Consider the following 15,598-nt stretch of genomic DNA (forward strand, 5'->3'; position numbering starts at 1 on the left):
AGGCTACAAGATTCGATAGAGGTCTTTAAAAGGATAAATTGGTTTGATACAATAAGTGTGGTGAAGATGTTTCCACTTGTGTGAGAAAACAAGGCTGAGGGTCATCAAGTAATTAAAAAAAGAAATTACAGTGGCTGGTTTATACCAAAAATAGACACAAAAAACTGGAGTAACTCAGCGGGTCGGGCAGCATCTCTGGAGAAAATGGATAGATGACGTTTCAGGCCAGGACCAGGAAGTCTGGAGAAGTCTGAAGAGGGATCCCAACCCGAAACCTCATCTATCCATTTTCTCCAGAGATGCTGCCTGACCCGCTGAGTTATTCCAGCAGTTTGTATCTATCTTTGGGAGTCCTCAACATAAGACATTCACTAATAAATCCATTTGGGAGAAATGTCTTCATCCTAAAACTGGGAGAATGTGGAACTTGAGCCCACAGGCACTGACAAATGTGAACAGGAGAGAGGAATGTAATAACATAAGAAAATAAGAAATAGAAGTGGCCTAGGCCATTCGGCCCCTTACCTGTTCTACCATTCAATAATATGAGTGATCTTTTTACTTCAACGTCACTTTCCCACATTAATCCCATATATTTTGATCCCAATAAACACAGCTAATACCTTTCCTATGGAAAACTCTTTCCATTAGGATTCTCCAATAATAATAGCAGCCAATGAAGGCCCTTGAAGTGCAATTTATTTAGGATACCTTCATGGCAGCAGACAATTTATGCACAACAACCTCCCAAATGTGATACCAGTTGCAGGATAAATACTAAGTTTAAGTTTATTATTGTCACGTGCACCCAAGTACAGAAAAGCTTTTGTCTGAGTGTTATCTAATCAAATCAGATAATATACAGAGGAACATAGAAAATAGGTGCAGGAGGAGGCCATTCTGCCCTTCGAACCAGCACCGCCATTCTTTGTGATCATGGCCGATCATCTACAATCAGTAACCCATGCCTGCCTTTTCCCCATATCCCTTGATTCCACTAGCCCCCAGAGCTCTATCTAACTCTCTTTTAAACTCATCCAGCGAATTGGCCTCCACTGCCTTCTGTGGCAGAGAATTTCACAAATTCACAACTCTCTGGGTGAAAACGTTTCTTCTCACCTATACATAAATACATTCAAGCCAAACACAAGTACAAAAGGCACAGAAAGATACCAGAGTGTAGAATATACTTCTCAGCATTGTAGTGTTACAGTTCCAGAGAAAAAGACCAATGTCCGCAATGAGGTAGTTTGGAGAATGGGGACTGTAACCTAGCTTATGGAAGGACCGTTCAGAAATCTGTAACAGCGATGTAGAAGCAGCGTGGTATGCCCTTTCAAGCTTCTTTATCTGCCTGACAGGAGTAGGGAGAAGAGGAATGATGGGGGTGGGAAAGGTCCTTGATTATCCTACCTGCTGCTTTCCTGAGGCAGCTTTAAGTGTAGATGGAGTCAACAGTGAGAAGACTGATGTGTGTGACAGACTAAATCCACAACTCTCTGCAATTTCCTGCAGTCTTGAATAGAGCTGTTCCAAAACCAAGCTGCGATCCAACCCGACAGTATGATTTCTATGGTGCATCTGTGGAAGTTTGTAAGATTCGTACAAACAATGTTGGCTGCAGGGCAATGGAAGAATTTCCCTGCCTTTGAAATATTGGCATTCATTTCTTCTGTCCAGCAAATGTGGCATTAGTTTAACATCTCAGTTTAATAACAGGAAGTTGAATAAACATACAACGATGAAGGGAAGATGAAGAGGGGTGGGAGGAATCTTGTAGAGAGCATCGATACAGGCTTTTTGAGCCAAATGGCCTTGTTCTGATGTTTAGAAATGGAATGGATTGAGATGTTTTCAAAACAGGTGATCTCCTGTATAAACATGAGCTAAAGACCAACCTTTTTCCTCCACAGATGCTGATTGACCCACTGAGTTTCTTCAGCAGTTTGTTTTTTTTGCTCCAGATTCCAGCAGCTGCAGTACTTTGTGTCTCGATATATATCAACACGAGTTTTAAACAGGGAATCCTTTTTCAGATCTCCAGCTTAGGTTTCTTTAGAGTATTTCTTTCAATAATCTCTCTCTCTCTACCCTGAGCCAGTAAGAGGAAGGAGAAGAGTTTGCTAATCAGTGGGTCAACCAGCATCTGTGGAGAAAAAGGGTTGGTCTTTTGCTCATGATTATACAGGAGATCACCTCTCTTGAAAACATCTCAATACATTCTATGTGAATGATCAGCCATGATCACATTGAATGGAGGTGCTGGCTCGAAGGGCCGAATGGCCTACTCCTGCACCTATTGTCTATTGTCTATAAACCAAGCCCTATCTACCCTGTTAGCTGGACATAAAAGATCCAAGGGACATCATTTTAAATAGACAATAGACAATAGACAATAGGTGCAGGAGTAGGCCATTCAGCCCTTCGAGCCAGCACCGCCATTCAATGCGATCATGGCTGATCACTATCAATCAGTACCCCGTTCCTGCCTTCTCCCCATACCCCCTCACTCCGCTATCCTTAAGAGCTCTATCCAGCTCTCTCTTGAAAGCATCCAACGAACTGGCCTCCACTGCCTTCTGAGGCAGAGAATTCCACACCTTCACCACCCTCTGACTGAAAAAGTTCTTCCTCATCTCCGTTCTAAATGGCCTACCCCTTATTCTCAAACTGTGGCCCCTTGTTCTGGACTCCCCCAACATTGGGAACATGTTATCTGCCTCTAATGTGTCCAATCCCCTAATTATCTTATATGTTTCAATAAGATCCCCCCTCATCCTTCTAAATTCCAGTGTATACAAGCCCAATCGCTCCAGCCTTTCAACATACGACAGTCCCGCCATTCCGGGAATTAATCTAGTGAACCTACGCTGCACGCCCTCCATAGCAAGAATATCCTTCCTCAAATTTGGAGACCAAAACTGCACACAGTACTCCAGGTGCGGTCTCACCAGGGCCCGGTACAACTGTAGAAGGACCTCTTTGCTCCTATACTCAACTCCTCTTGTTACGAAGGCCAACATTCCATTGGCTTTCTTCACTGCCTGCTGAACCTGCATGCTTCCTTTCATTGACTGATGCACTAGGACACCCAGATCTCGTTGAACTCCCCCTCCTCCTAACTTGACACCATTCAGATAATAATCTGCCTTTCTATTCTTACTTCCAAAGTGAATAACCTCACACTTATCTACATTAAACTGCATCTGCCATGTATCCGCCCACTCACACAACCTGTCCAGGTCACCCTGCAGCCTTATTGCATCTTCCTCACAATTCACACTACCCCCCAACTTAGTATCATCTGCAAATTTGCTAATGGTACTTTTAATCCCTCCGTCTAAGTCATTAATGTATATCGTAAATAGCTGGGGTCCCAGCACCGAACCTTGCGGTACCCCACTGGTCACTACCTGCCATTCCGAAAGGGACCCATTTATCCCCACTCTTTGCTTTCTGTCTGTTAACCAATTTTCTATCCATGTCAGTACCCTACCCCCAATACCATGTGCCCTAATTTTGCCCACTAATCTCCTATGTGGGACCTTGTCGAAGGCTTTCTGAAAGTCGAGGTACACCACATCCACTGACTCTCCCTTGTCAATTTTCCTAGTTACATCCTCAAAAAATTCCAGTAGATTTGTCAAGCATGATTTCCCCTTCGTAAATCCATGCTGACTCGGAACGATCCCGTTACTGCTATCCAAATGCTCAGCAATTTCGTCTTTTATAATTGACTCCAGCATTTTCCCCACCACTGATGTCAGACTAACTGGTCTATAATTACCCGTTTTCTCTCTCCCTCCTTTCTTAAAAAGTGGGATAACATTTGCTATCCTCCAATCCACAGGAACTGATCCTGAATCTATAGAACATTGAAAAATGATCTCCAATGCTTCCACTATTTCTAGAGCCACCTCCTTAAGTACTCTGGGATGCAGACCATCAGGCCCTGGGGATTTATCAGCCTTCAGTCCCATCAGTCTACCCAAAACCATTTCCTGCCTAATGTGGATTTCCTTCAGTTCCTCCATCACCCTAGGTTCTCCAGCCCCTAGAACATTTGGGAGATTGTGTGTATCTTCCTCAGTGAAGACAGATCCAAAGTAACGGTTTAACTCGTCTGCCATTTCTTTGTTCCCCATAATAAATTCCCCTGCTTCTGTCTTCAAGGGACCCACATTTGCCTTGACTATTTTTTTCCTCTTCACGTACCTAAAAAAACTTTTGCTATCCTCCTTTATATTATTGGCTAGTTTACCCTCGTACCTCATCTTTTCTCCTCGTATTGCCTTTTTAGTTAACTTTTGTTGCTCTTTAAAAGAGTCCCAATCCTCTGTCTTCCCACTCTTCTTTGCTATGTTATACTTCCTCTCCTTAATTTTTATGCTGTCCCTGACTTCCCTTGTCAGCCACAGGTGTCTCTTACTCCCCTTAGAGTCTTTCCACCTCTTTGGAATAAATTGATCCTGCAACCTCTGCATTATTCCCAGGAATACCTGCCATTGCTGTTCTACCGTCTTCCCTGCTAGGGCCTCCTTCCAATCAATTTTGGCCAGCTCCCGCCTCATGCCTCTGTAATCCCCTTTGCTATACTGTAATACCGACACTTCCGATTTTCCCTTCTGCCTTTCCATTTGCAGAGTAAAACTTATCATGTTGTGATCACTGCCTCCTAATGGCTCTTTTACCTCTAGTCCCCTTATCAGATCAGGATCATTACACAACACTAAATCCAGAATTGCCTTCTCCCTGGTAGGCTCCAGTACAAGCTGTTCTAAGAATCCATCTCGAAGGCACTCTACAAACTCTCTTTCCTGGGGTCCATTTCCAACCTGATTTTCCCAGTCTACCTGCATGTTGAAATCTCCCATAACCACCGTAGCATTACATTTTTGACACGCCAATTTTATCTCCTGATTTAACTTGCACCCTAAGTCGAGGCTACTGTTTGGGGGCCTATAGATAACTCCCATTAGGGTCTTTTTACCCTTACAATTTCTCATTTCTATCCATACTGATTCAACATCTCCTGATTCTATGTCACCCCTTGCAAGGGAATGAATATCATTCCTTACCATCAGAGCAACCCCACCCCCTCTGCCCACCTGTCTGTCTTTTCTATACGTTGTGTACCCCTGAATATTCAGTTCCCAGCCCTGGTCCTCTTGTAGCCATGTCTCAGTGATCCCTACAACATCATACTTGCCCATGACTAACTGAGCCTCAAGCTCATCCACTTTATTTTTTATACTACGCGCATTTAAGTACAACACTTTAACTTCTGTATTTACCTCCCCTCTCACATCGTTCACAATTGGCCCTGCCCTTAATTTATTTTCCGCTCTAGAACTTCTGTTCCCATTCTTCCGAAAGTCTTTTGCAATATCTCCTGTATTCCCTTTTACCTCATCTTCATATTCACAATTTGTTAACCCCTCCCCCCCACTACTTAGTTTAAAGCCACAGGTGTCACACTAGCAAACCTGCCTGCCAGAATGTTTGTCCCCCTGCTGTTAAGATGCAACCCGTCCCTTTTGTACAAGTCACCCCTAGCCCAGAAGAGATCCCAGTGGTCCAGAAATCTAAATCCCTGCTCTCTGCACCAGTCCCTCAGCCAGGGTGGGTTTAATGGTTTCTTTATTATCACGTGTACCACGGTACGGTGATAATTTTTTTTGAATACAGATCAGCAAGCCTATCACTACGATATATAAGCAGCATTCCCCGGTTCCCCGATGAGAGGAGATGAGAGGAGATCTTATCGAAACGTATAAGATTATTAAGGGGTTGGACACGTTAGAGGCAGGAAACATGTTCCCAATGTTGGGGGAGTTCAGAACAAGGGGCCACAGTTTAAGAATAAGGGGTAGGCCATTTAGAACTGAGATGAGGAAAACCTTTTTCAGTCAGAGAGTTGTGAATATGTGGAATTCTCTGCCTCAGAAGGCAGTGGAGGCCAATTCTCTGAATGCATTCAAGAGAGAGCTAGATAGAGCTCTTAAGGATAGCGGAGTCAGGGGATATGGGGAGAGGGCAGGAACGGGGTACTGATTGAGAATGATCAGCCATGATCACATTGAATGGCGGTGCTGGCTCGAAGGGCCGAATGGCCTCCTCCTGCACCTATTGTCTATAGTACAGAATGTACAGAACAGCCCACTGAGTCCATATGCAAGAGGAGCCATTTTGGTGCCATTTTACAGTCCCAGCTGCAGCTGGTCACAAAAGCCCCTAGCAGCCTGCACCTCCATTCCGGTCGTCTCCCGAACCATCGAACCATTGCCCCCCTCCTCGCACGGCCCTCTTCAGCCCTTGTTCCCCACAGGGTCGCCTCCCGCAGCTGACTTTGAGGGTGTGGAAGGTAAGACCCATCCGGTTCTTCTTCCTGACCTCAACTCAAATCAACTCAGTGTCTGGGTTAACATCACTAAAATTATAGCAGCTAATTGCTAAGTGTGAATCAGCTGCCATGTTTCCTACATTCCAACAGTGAACACAATTCAATAATACTACTGGCTATAAAGTGCTTTGGACGATATGACGATATGAAGACGATATGAAAGGCAGGTTTCTTGGGTTTGTTTCAGTTGGAGATGATTTCAGTGTTTTTAATACTGGCAAAAACTTTAGTTCTTTTCTTTCAAGAGATTGACTCATTAGCTGGTGACAGGCTCTCAGATAGTGTTAAGTTCTCCGGCCTAGTTTTTGGGTGCTCTTGAATGTCTTTTGAGTTTAAACCAAATTCCCCCACCAAAAGATCAGGTAAATGGCCATTACAGTGCTTTGTATCCAAATATTGTGCTAAAATAGTATCTCTGTGCTTCCTGACAGCAACAATACTCGATGTAGCTCAACTCCGAACCAGTCTTAGAAGGACACCCAGCACTTAAAGGCACATTGACCACGGCAAGCAAGCATCAACAAAGGGTCTCAACCTGAAATGTTGTCTGTCCATTCTCTCCACAGATGCTGCCTGACCCACTGAGTTCCTCCAGCACTTTGTATTGAGTGTGTTTAGCATCAAAAACCCCACTGCCTTGGAGGAGAGAGAAGCTGCAAAAGAGAGGAAGACAGCTCCCACTGCAGGTGAAAGAATGCAAGTACAGGCCCGAGGACATACATGTACCCAAGCAATCAGCATAAATGGGTTGATTCTGTAATGTTTATGATACATTTACAATGGTACAAAAAATTGTTACTTTCATGCTCGGCTCCCATATTCCCTTGAAACAATATGCAGGAGCCACTCAGTGAGATACTTGCCAAGCGGGAAATCTTGTGTCAATTGGTGCCAGAAGACTGGCCATCTCTCCAGAGTCTGAAGCAGATTACGGCCTAATTGAATGGTGAGGGTTATTAGGGGCAGATTGCTGCTTTTGATATACAGAGAGATGCTTTGTCACAATGTCCACTTTATAGCCCAGAGACATGAGCAGCTCACAGTTCTTTGAGAGCATAGGAGTGCCAGACTGGTGGTGGTACTCCACATTCTGCTACAGGACCAGGGATAGTGTATTTGGGTAAATTGGTCTTTCTTCTGTATGAGCAGTGCCATGAACCCAGCCCCAGCCCCAGCCCCAGCCCCAGCCCCAGCCCCCCCCAGCCCCCCCCCCCCCCAGCCCCCCCAGCCCCCCCCCCCCCCCAGCCCCACAGTCTTCATAGTTGGCAGGGCAACATTCAATGATGTGCAGAGAACTGATGCTCAGGAAAAGAATGAAAGAAAAGATACACAAAATGCTGGTGTAACTCAGCGGGTCAGGCGGCATCTCTGGAGAACAGGTGATGTTTCTGGTCGGAGCCATTCTCCAGCACTTTGTCTTTCCTTAGTAAACCAGCGTCTGCAGTTGTAGAATCAAAGGCCTGCCGATGCTGGTTTATACCAAAGACAGAAACAAAGGCTTGCAGTAACTCAGCAGGTCAGGCAGCAGCTCTGGAGAAAAAAAGATAAGTGACGGTTTGTGTCAGGACGACCCTTCTTCAGGCTGAAAGTAGGGGGTGGGGGTGGAGAAGAGCTGGAGGTGAGCAGGAGGAATCACAGAGGGGCAGCAGTGAGAGAGGGTCTTGTAGAATTCACATCGGAAAGCAGAAGAGAACTTCTTCAGTGCCTATTTTGAAGAAGGGTGGATTGACTAGGGTTCTGACATAACTGCTGATGTCGATTTTTTCTGTTTTTTTTACATGAATGATGTTGAATGAACTAGCAATGTTCAAATGCATCCTCAAAGGACAAATAGATACCTTCTTTATTTAGAATAAGTGACACTGCTGTGGCAGCTGCTGGTATTATTGGAGACCCTGGATATGCCCCACATCTCACAATTGTTAATGAAATGCTGATAGCCATGTCACCTATTGCATGAATATGTTAGCAACCAAATGATGGAGAAAGTCATCCCAGTTCATTTTTGGACTATTCTGTGGGCTTCTGAAGGCGTGAAATAGCCCATGGTGAGTTGGGAATCTGCCAGTCAAGACTCACCATATCAGTAGTGCATCCCTTCAAATAAAGATAGCATTGCTAAGTCAGCCTGAGGTGCCCTGAGTTATATCGAGACAGTTTCATGACAGTCATAGATTGCAGCTTTCCGTTTCAAAAAGGGAGGAAAAAGGCATTGACAAGCAGTGACATCAAAGCAGATGCATGATACTGGGTACATTTCTGTTGATCATGAACAGTATGATGGGCATAATATCACCAAGATACTACTCTGGGATAAATCAATGTTGGTGGTTTCTGCATGTAGAAATGGGCACCAATTTATCCAATTTCTGCTCTCCTGTCCTTGGAACCTTTTGGTATTAGATATATGGCACATCATCCCATTAACCTGTGATCTTAGAGTCGACCATGATTCCAATTTTCCATTGTTAGAAAAAACACACCCTCGTTTCACTCCCAGACGGACAAATCAAATTTTAAGGTTTTTTTTCTGTTGAAACATTATGAATGTGTGGTTAGCTGCCAAGAGCAGTATTATTGCCCATATCTGATTACCCTTGAGAAACTGTTGGTGAGCCACCTCCTTGATTCTGGTGAATGTGCTCCCATATCCCGATTGCATTGGGTGTTTCAAGATTTAGGCCCATCGATTATGAAGGAACTACAAGATGGTGTACCAGCCCAAGGTGGTGGACTTCCCTTGTGGCTGCTTTCTTCTTTTACTTGGTGGTTGGGTGTGCAGGTTTGGGAGGTGTTATTCAAGGTACCTTGGTGAGCAACATCTTGTGGTTGGTACACCCAGTAGCTGAGTGCATAGTGGAAATTAATGTTTAGGGTGAAGATAGACACTAAAACCTGGGGTAACTCAGGGGGTCAGAGCATCCCTGGAAAAAAGAAATAAGTGATATTTCGGGTCGAGACCCTTCCTCAGATGTTTAGGGTGATGGATGTGGTACCAATCAAATGGGCTTCTCTATCCTGTCTCCATTTGTATGCAGAAATACAAATAATTACAGCAGACTTCCAGACCTTTCAACCTGCGTCATTGCTGATCGCCCCATGCCTTTCAATCTCCCCCATCTATTTATTAATTTTTCCTTGTGTATTTATCTCCTTAAACTAATTTCTGCTATTTAGCTTAGATTACATCCTGGCCCCTCTCCCCACTCTGCAGAGGTTTTCCTCCTGAATTCCGGATTAGATTTATTAGTGTTGGTCTTATATTTATTCCCTACCCACTAAGAGTAATAATTCTGTGTTCCATGCTCCAAACCCCAGACTTTCCCACTGACAGCCTCACCTCTTTGTAAGTGGGCACTGTTCTGCCAATCAGAATTCATCTCCGATCTGGTGGCTGGTCTTGTCTAATTGATCTCAACATCCCGTGGATAAGAAGCCTCCTATCCTACTGCAACTCCCTATACACTGGGATCAGCCAATCTTCCCTGTCCCGCCTGCAACTGGTCCAAAACGCCGCAGCGAGACTCCTGACGGGTACCCGTAAAAGGGACCACATCACCCCGATTCTGGCCTCTCTCCACTGGCTCCCTGTACGGTACAGAATCAACTTCAAGCTCCTCCTATTCACGTATAAAGCCCTAAATGGACATTCCCCCCCCCACATCAAAAATCTTCTAACCCCCCTCTCTAACTCCAGGAACCTCAGGTCGGCCGACTTGGGGCTACTCACTATCCCGCGGTCTAGGCTTAAGCTCAGGGGTGACCGCGCTTTTGCGGTTGCAGCTCCTAGACTGTGGAACAGCATCCCTCTCCCCATCAGAACTGCCCCCTCCATCGACTCCTTTAAGTCCAGGCTCAAAACCTATTTCTACTCCCTAGCGTTTGAGGCTCATTGAGGAGGCGCTGTGAACTGTTTGCGTGCTACTGTATGTTTCATTTTTTTCCTTAGTACCTAATCAGATGTACAGCACTTTGGTCAACGTGGGTTGTTTTTAAATGTGCTATACAAATAAAATTGACTTGACTTGACTTGACTATCACTAACACTGCCATATGGACCTTGTGTGAATCCACAGTCGCATCATGCATTGGTGCAATCAGATGGCATACATAATCACATCAGTGGCTCCAGGTGGGTGTTAGCACTGCTAGAAAAAGAGAGGAGATGAGAGCAAAGAATACGGAAGATACTATTAGTCCACCATGAACCGTGCAGGGGTAAAGGGTCCAGGGTTTATTCTAGTTGTGGCACTCGTTGGGCTTTTGAACGAAAGAGTTAATTTGTGCCCAAGCGACACTGTATCTAACCTGGTTATTTTGAAATCCTGTAATCGTATTAGTGGTGTGGGATTTGCTGCCTGCTATAAGGGAACCCATTGTGTAGGTGCAGAGCTTAAGCTTGCAGTCAGTCCTGACCACAGTGCAGCTCTCTAAATGGCCTCTTTGTTCCCCATGGTCTCAAGAGCAAGTCTGCAAATTGCAGACTCACGTTCAGCTGAGCGTCAAGGAGTCCCACCTATTGCTCTTACCTATACCCCCCACACCCCTACCACTGAAAGGCTTCATTCCTGAGAGGAAGTATGTGGTGGGGAGAGCAACAACTCAAACATCCATCTGTCAAGATCTTCACAAGAGATGATGCCTTAGGATTTTAACTTTGTAGCTTAAAATTGTTAGTTTAATTAATTTATCATGTGAGATTTTCCCCCACACCAATCTTTATTCACTAGAAATTCTGGGTCTGGGAGTGTTATAACGATATTCCTAGATCAATAATCTACGTAATGAGTGTTGAAATCCTATCTAGGGTAGCCGGAGGATTTTAATTCAGGGTAAAGAATGTGGAAATTTAAAAAAAAGTGTACAGGCAGATGAGATCGGTTTAACATGGCATCATGTTTGGCCAAATATTGTTGGAATAATGTAAGAATTCTGCTTACATTACATGGTTTGCTCCTAAGTATGACTCTGGATCCAATATCGTATCAACATCGTCACCTGAAGCAAAGTATGTGGAATCCTGGTATTCAATGGTAATTTATTGTCACGTGTACCTGAGTACCGTGATATTCTTGTTTTGCATACAGTTTAGTGACAATCCTATTATACAAAAGGCTCAATCAGACCAAATATAAGTGTGTAAAATAGTAGAATATACCAGGTCAGTTCACAAGAGAGTCACGACATTTTAGGCGCCAACTTGTACCCTTCAACTTTGATATATATTTTTTAATGTCAGAGTCTCAGCTTGGCCATAAAGGCCTGTTTAGAGTAAAAACAGCCAGGTTACATTGAACCTGTATGAAACCAAGCGTAGGCCAAAACTAGAGTTTGCATCCAATCCTAATCTCCACACTTTCGGAAGGATGTGAAAGGACTACTAAAAGACCTACATGCATAATTCTGAGGATGAGGGATTCCAGTTACAAGGTTAGACTGGAGAAACGGCTGTTCTTTGAACAAAGACGTTGGGGAGGGATTCGATGGGAGTGTGGAACATCAAGACTGGTTTAGACAGAGTGCATAGAGGGAAACTTGTCCTATTAGTTAATGATTCAAGGACAAAGGAATGCAGACTGAAAATGAAGGGCATAGAAAACTCTAGGATAACACGGAGAACATCTTTTTTATACATGGCACAGAAGCGTAATCAGTTAGAGGTTTCAAGAGGGTAATGGAAAGGCACTAAAAAGAAGAATTAGCAGGGCAATGAGGAAAGAGCAGGAGTTAGATGATTGGATTTTCCTGCTGGAAGCTTGCACAGATTTAACTGATTGAATTGCCTTTGTGCCACAGTGATTGTATGATCCGATCAAGTGAACTGGCACAGTTAGCTTCTCAAAGATAACGCTGGACAAGTCATAAATGCTGGCCTCAAGGTATTCTCTCAGACTCATGACCTCTGAAGAACAAGGGCAGAACCAGAGAGCATCATCACCTGCATGTTCTCCACCAACTCACACACCATCTCAATGGAAATATGGACCAGGAAAATTAGAATAGAATTGGATCTTCAATTAATATTGACGACCTAGCGAGATGACAATATCCATTTTCTGCCTGATTCCTCAAAATGAGGTTTGAAATACCTCAGTGAGGGAAAGCAGAAGGACTAGGTCAAAGTTCAGGCTTCTGCTCATACTCTAATGACCTGTTTTGGCTTTGTGCGAGATGACTGACTGTGAAGCTATTAGTTGCAGAACATCTGAAATCCAGTCAGGTGTGGCTCAGCAAGTAGTGTTCCTATCCTTGAAGCCGAAGCCTCGGAGTTCTGTTTTACTCTGGAGACTTGACTTCGTTGACGAAGGGTGACCTGCATTATCACATGTACCTCATTGAATGAGAACCAAGACCTCACCTAGTCTTTCAAGCAAACATTAAAAAAAAACCATGGTACTATAATTTAAGAGTTCTCCATTGTGACCTGGGACTGATTAAAGTCAATTTGGAAGAAACTGAACTTGAGAAAGGTGCTCAAGAAACACAAGTCTATTTAGATTTAGCTCTCTCTCTCTCTCTCTCTCTCTCTCTCTCTCTCTCTCTCTTCTCTCTCTCTCTCTCTCTCTCTCTCTCTCTCTCTCTCTCTCTCTCTCCTCTCTCTCTCTCTCTCTCTCTCTCTCTCTCTCTCTCTCTCTCTCTCTCTCTCTCTCTCTCTCTCTCTCTCTCTCTCTCTCTCTCTCTCTCTCTCTCTCTCTCTCTCTCTCTCTCTCTCTCTCTCTCTCTCTCTCTCTCTCTCTCTCTCTCTCTCTCTCTCTCTCTCTCTCTCTCTCTCTCTCTCTCTCTCTCTACTGTGGTTACAATAAGACTGCATCCCAGTAAGGAGAGTAAATGGGAGGGGATAGGTCATAAACTGCGTATTGCCGGAAAAGAAGAATGTGGCTTTGACATTTACATAAATGAAGACATGGGTGTATGTGTTTGTGTGTATTTGTAGTCTTTTGAGAAGATGTGTATGCTTTATTGTCAACTCGAATGTGCGAGGCTGTATGAGGTGAGAGTCTGTCTGTCTGTCTGTGTGTGTGTGTGTGTGTGTGTGTGTGTGTGTGTGTGTGTGTGTGTGTGTGTGTGTGTGTGTGTGTGTGTGTGTGTGTGTGTGTGTGTGTGTGTGTGTGTGTGTGTGTGTGAGACTGCATGAGATATTGTGAATGTGTGAGCACACTTGAGTGCATGCTGTGTCTATTATGAATGTATATGTAAGTGTACGAGAAAGGTGAGTGTGTGCGTGTGAGCCTGTACAAGATGTGAGTGTGTAAGATTGTACAAGGTGGTGTGTGTGTGTGTGTGTGTGTGTGTGTGTGTGTGTGTGTGTGTGTGTGTGTGTGTGTGTGTGTGTGTGTGATTGTGTATTTATATGAAGATATGTGAGAGTGTGTGTGTGTGTGTGTGTCTGTGTGTGGTGCCCTAACTGAAAACCTGAGACAGAGATTTCCACTGACTACCTTGCATGGCACTAATTCCTTGGCTCCCTGCCATGAAATATATTTTTCCAAGGAAGTTTTTGCCTGCTGCTGGGCTGATTTGAGGGCTCCCCACCTCTTCCAGTCTCGATCCCCTGCTGCACCCACCCCTTTGCGGACTCTCCTCTCGGCCCCAGCGCTGTCTGCGTGTGTGCCTATAAAAAATAAACCCTACAGGTTTATTAAAATAACAGACAGCATCCAAGGGAGTAACAGGCCTACAGTTCTATCTGGGTGATGTTATAGACCGCAACGGCAGCTTAGGAAAGAGCGTCCAAGTCCTTGGTCTAAACTCCAGCCAGCACCCTCCCTCCCAGGTATTTACTTTACAGAACAGAGCCTCACTGTGTGGTGTCAGCTCAGGGAAAGGTTGAGAAATCACACAACCTCCACCCCATCAAGACCACTGTCGAGCTATGCTGGACTGTGTCGATTTCAGTGCCCTGGCGAAATGGTACAGACCTCAATTTTCATTTACCACTGCCCCCCCCCCACATTTATCCCTCAAAACTCTTCATACCCCCCTCTGGGGCTTAGTCCTTTGAGAACTGTAAAGATTTAAAAAATAGAGTTGTGGGTGCAGAGGGTAGTTTTTAATGTAACCCGCTGAGAGACCAAGTAATGAAGAGTTGGAGGTGGAGTGAGTGTGTGACAGAAAGTGGCACCTGAACAATTGGATAATGAGGGATGGAATGCACTGTGAGTGCTAGGGGAATGTGTGCTTGTAGCATCAATGTTGCAAGATTGAAGCAATACCCTTGCTAATAAAGAGCAGGTAACTGGCAATTTAACCTCAAATCCAGCTGAAATTTGGGCACCGAAGAAGGCACTAAGAGCAGAAATTTGCGACGTTTCTTAAGTTGTACCTATTAAGTTTGATAAAATTACATCTGGTTTCAAACAGGGAACAAAACACAAATGTCACCAATGTCTGCTGATGGTCTGTCAATATTGCAGCCTTTACTAGGTTGAACCTGGTATCTCACAACCAACAATAAACTGTGTTAAACTGACTCCATTTTCTGGACAGTCGGGACAATCACAACTCTCGACAAGAGTCAACTCAACGTGCATGAATATGGCACAATCTGGAGAATTGGGATGAAATACTTCAGTTACATATGATATATAAATGTACATGTGATATATTCTGCTTCCAAATGTCTTCAAATTATTTCTGCAGAATCAAATTTCAGAAGCTCGTGTTACTGTATGGATCTTCGCGCATTTAAAAAAGGAGGCTGGACTGGACCCCAGGAGGTACAGAAAATGGAGCTGTCAGAATGTGGACCAATGGGTTTGGGGTCATCAAGGGACAGAATATGTCAGGTACATGTTTACATTCAGGGACGCAGCATGACCTATGTAAATGGCTAGCAGTTTTGTGTAAATCAAGAAGTTGAAAATACAAGTCTTGCTTGAGCAGGAAAATCTAGCTTTACACTCCCACTGAGTATAATACTGAGGGTACCTGCATAGTCCAAGTTGGTATCGTCAAATGAGACTTCTAAGTAAGGCCTGCTCTATCAAATTGAAATTTTCTTGGACACTATTTCAATATGATGTAAAGCACCTTAAGATGTTGTGAATAATACTATGGTAAATAGTACCAGAGAAATGCAAATCTTTGTATCTTTTAGTTTCTGACACATAATTGTGGAGAACATTGCCCTCATCTGGAAATACACATCTGATAGTCAGACTCACCTTGCAGACCTGTTAACGTGTAATGGCTGCA

This window comes from Rhinoraja longicauda, chromosome 40, assembly GCF_053455715.1.
Source record: "Rhinoraja longicauda isolate Sanriku21f chromosome 40, sRhiLon1.1, whole genome shotgun sequence".
Classification (NCBI taxonomy): Eukaryota; Metazoa; Chordata; class Chondrichthyes; order Rajiformes; family Arhynchobatidae; genus Rhinoraja; species Rhinoraja longicauda.